Genomic DNA, 4,372 nt, shown 5'->3' on the forward strand with positions numbered 1-4,372 from the left:
TGGCGCCCAGGGGCGGCGCAAGCCGGAGGCCGCGGAGGACGTTATCAACCAGCTCTTGGAACATCACCACCTGCCGGCGGGCCAGTCTGTGCCCCTCCAGCTGCCCCAGTGAGGCCGCCCGGCCGCTGCTGGGCCACAGCGCCCATGGTTCTTTTTTTTTTTTTTATTTTGGTTTGGTTTTGGAGAGATTTTCACTGTAGGGCGCCTGCGCTCGCCAGACAGAGAGAGACGTAGAGACAGAAAGCGAGAAATCACCCCCCAGGGGGGATGGTCACGCCGCAATTCCTTCTCCTCCATTCTCCTCTCGGGATCTTGGGCACACACGCACACGTGCCCGGCGTGAGTTTTAAGCCACCGGGTCCGGGACACGAACCGCAGTCGACTACGTGGGAATCCAGTGACATAGCCATTACGCTAACTGCTGGTTGCCAGCGCCCATGGTTCTTGACACAAAGCCCTTCCACCCCCACTCCAGAAATCGTATTTCACCATTGCCTTAAAGTGAAGGAAATAAAAATAAAATCACTTCAGATCTCTTTAAAAAAAAAAATTTACCAACACCAGACCAGCTTTGTGAGAAGTTCTAAAGGGAGCACTATACCAGGAAAACTAAAGACAGACAAATAAGAGAATAAAAAATGACCAAGAGAAAGGCCAACTTAATGGTAGGGACAAGTTCTGAAATATCAATAATAATGTTGAATGTTAAGGGAAAGGTCAGACCACAGGGAAAGGTCAGACCACAGTAACACTGCAAATTCAACAAAAGACAGATTACACAAGACTGAACTGGTGAAATAGAATTCCGTGACTTTTTTCTAAAACATTACTGATTTTCTTCTATGCTTTGTCTTCCAGATTTAAGGATTTTTGTTTCCTTTTGAGTTGTTGGGTTCAGCAATTTGTTAAAAAAATTTTTTTTTAATTGAAACAAACTTTTCTCCCTTCCTGACCCCTTTGCAATTAGAAAATATTCGTGAGATGGGGCGGCAGTGGCGTGGTGGTAAGGGCGCTGGACTCCCACATGGCTGGCTGAGGTTCGAGTCCTGGACCTGGTGGCTTGCTTTCTCACTTTCTCTCTCACTTGTTCTCTTTATCTGTCTCTCTCTGGTCAAATTAAAGTAAATAAATCATTCTTTAAAAAAAGAGAGACTGGAAAATATTTATGAGCATTCTCATTTTGTGGCAGAATGGTTATTTGCATAAGTTCAATAATTCAGTAGTCTCTGTTGCTCTGCATCAGAAATTGAATTCTTATGGGACTTTGTGCAAATAACAGCTGAGTTTTCAGCTGCCTTAAATCAGAACTCCTATGTATCTATCTGGCATTAAAAAGTTAGATCCTATTCTTGTTATCACAGTTGTTATAAATGTCAACTAATTAAAAAATATTTAATTTTATTTGCTATTATTATTATTTTGTTTTGTTTTTATTTTTCTTAAGAATTATTTTATTTATTTAACTTTATTTATTTTAACTTGACCAGAGAGAGACAGAGTGAGGAAGAGAGAGAGAAAGGGAAAGTGAGAAAGCAAGCCTCCAGACCTGGGACTCAGACCTTGTTTGGCCATGTGGGAGTCCACACCACCTGCTGGCTCCATCTATTATCATTTTTTAATTTGACCAGAGAGAGACACAAAGAGAGAGAGAAAGGGAAAGTGAGAAAGCAAGCCTCCAGACCTGGGACTCAGACCTTGTTTGGCCATGTGGGAGTCCAGCGCCTTAACCACCACACCACCTGCTGGCCCCATCAACTAATTTTATGAAAAAAAATTTAAGTTGCCAGAGTATGCACATGCTCGCCAGAGAGAGACAGAGAGAAAGCACCTCCCACTGGGACGTGGGCATGCCACCAACTTTTCTCCTCCATTTTTCCATCCTGTTGGGATTTTGGGCACTCACACACATGTGCCCAGTGTTTTTCCAGCTGCCAGGTCTGAGATTTGAACCGTGAATAGCCAAGGATCTGATTTCTTTTAATGACTGGGCTATGGGGCTGACCTTAAAATATTTTTAATAAAAAATGCCAAGTAAAAGATAAGATATTGCCTTAGTGTCTTATTACATTACTATCACTAATCTGTATGTTCATAGTTAAATTGCTTATTACTGGGGCCAGCAGGTGGCATGGTGGTTAAGGGCACTGGACTCTCACATGGCCAACTACAGTTAAGAGTCTGGGAACGGGAACCAGCAGTTAGCGTAGTGGCTATGTCGCTGGACTCCCACGTAGGCGACCACGGTTCGCGTCCTGGACCCGGTGGCTTAAAGCTCACACCGGGCGCGTGTGCGTGCGTGCCCAAGATCCCGAGAGGAGAATGGAGGAGAAGGGATTGTGGCGTGACCATCCCCTCTGGGGGGTGATTTCTCGCTTTCTGTCTCTCTGTCAGGTGAGCGCACGCACCCTATAGCAAAAACCTCTCCAAAAAAAAAAAAAGAGTCTGGGACCTAGTGGCTTGCTTTCTCATATTCTTCCCCTCCACCCCCAACTCTGGTCAAATTTAAATAAATAAAGTTAAATAGAATAAATAATTCTTTAAAAAATTGCTTATTACCAATTTAATAGTAATTTAAATATTTAGAATGTTTACCTATTTTTCTCATGAGAGAGAGAGAGAGAGCAACAAAGGAAGAGGTAAGCGTCCTCAGCGGGGCCTCTTGTCATGATCCATCCCAGCCTCCTAGCCAGCCAGGAACACAGGCACATGTGTGGCCTGTTGACCTAGGACCCTCCTCCCCTTCCCAATTCCATCTTCCTTATGCCTTCCAGCATTGCAGGACATTGCATTATACTGTCACTGTAGTTGAGCCAATAATTTATAAATTTAATGGTGATTTGTGAATATATGATTTGCCTTCAAAAGCTACTTTTTTTTTTTAGCTGTTTTTGCTGTAGAGTGCATGTGTTTTCCAGAGAGAGAGAGTGAGAGAGGGAAAGTGAAAAATCACCCCCAAACCCCCCACACCCGATGGATGGTCACATCCCAATCCCTTCTTCGTTCTCCTCTCAGGAGTTTGGGTGCACACATACACACACCTGGCATGTTTTTGAAGCCACTGGATCCAGGATTTGAACAGCAGAATTGACAGCGTGGGAGACAACACCTTAACTACCACACCATCAGCTGGCGGTTATAATTTTGATGACTATATAGCACAATTAATCTCACCTTTACTGCTTCTCTACCTGTCACAACAATATGAATGGCACACGATTTACCCGATATTTGCCAATTTATAGTGTTTTATTTATTTCTTCCATGAGTGTGAGAGACACAGAGAGCCAGCCTTCTCCACAGGGTCTTGATGCCATGATCCACCCTTAGCTTCAGACAACCCCAGATCACGGGCACGTGCATGCCCAAGATACTTAGGAAGGTCTCCAGACTTGAACCTTCAACCTTCTCATGTGGGTCAGTTTCACAGAGCATTGCTCTACTGCCGAACCACCATTCCAGTCCCTATAGGATTTTTTTTTCGAGCCTGTCATATTTTCTGGAAAATAGTTTTGTAAATGTTTATGGAGTTGATTTGATAACCTTACTGCTATATGAGTAGCTATTTTTGCAACGTTATCGTCATGACAATTATTACTTGGGCTCTTAGATTGTAACTGTGGGAAACGTAAGTGCTACTTTAGTTTCCTCTGGTGTTCAGGAAGTACATTTTGTTATGGTCAGCTAGCTGAGTGCTTTAAGTTTAAACCTCAATGAAAAACCTCCTTCAAAAACATTTTTAAAAAAAGATCTTGTAGTCTCTGACACTTTAAATGCAAGGCTCTAACATACTAATTTTGTATTATGAGATTTAGGCTGGAAAGGACCGAGACAGTAGGATTTAAGCATTTACCCTTAATTGACATCCTTAAACAAACAAACAAAAAAAAGCTAGTTTTAGGAAGAGAAAGGGGACAATTAATGGTTGACCAGAGACTATTTGATTGTTAAGGCTCTCAGCTTTGCACAGCTATTAGCTGGTACAATCCCTCTTTTGGTTGAGGGAAGTAGACTAGTTTTTCATCCTCTTTATGTAAAGATCTTTAGTTATCTCTTGTTCTCTGGGTGTCAGGTGGTGAGATATATATATATATATATATATATGTATGTGTGTGTGTGTGTGTGTGTGTGTGTGTGTGTATGTAATGCTTCATTTGCCCCTGGTGTGCCTTTCTTAAAAGAATCCATCGTTTTTCTTAGGTTTATTTCTTTCATGAAAGAGAGAGAGTGAGGCACTCTCAACAGGGTCTTCACACCCAGATCCAGCCAGTCTCAGCCAGCCAGGATCACAGCCACATGCACACGCTCCAGGCATTCTCAAGAAGGTCCTGAGACGCAAACTCAGGGATTTTCTTGTGAGTCCAGTTGTATTCCT

At 42.8% G+C, this 4,372-nt stretch overlaps 1 protein-coding gene and 1 pseudogene across 1 annotated transcript in view; both read left to right on the forward strand.

Moving 5' to 3' along the window:
* The window catches only part of LOC102493037 (prohibitin pseudogene), a 1,512-nt pseudogene extending 1,012 nt beyond the window's left edge, over positions 1–500 (forward strand).
* Positions 1–4,372, forward strand: part of CSTPP1 (centriolar satellite-associated tubulin polyglutamylase complex regulator 1) — a 224,113-nt gene that overhangs the window by 24,995 nt on the left and 194,746 nt on the right. The gene's annotated exons all lie outside the window — the stretch shown is intronic.

Source organism: Tupaia chinensis, unplaced genomic scaffold (assembly GCF_000334495.1).
Source record: "Tupaia chinensis unplaced genomic scaffold, TupChi_1.0 Scaffold000561_1, whole genome shotgun sequence".
Taxonomy (NCBI): domain Eukaryota; kingdom Metazoa; phylum Chordata; class Mammalia; order Scandentia; family Tupaiidae; genus Tupaia; species Tupaia belangeri.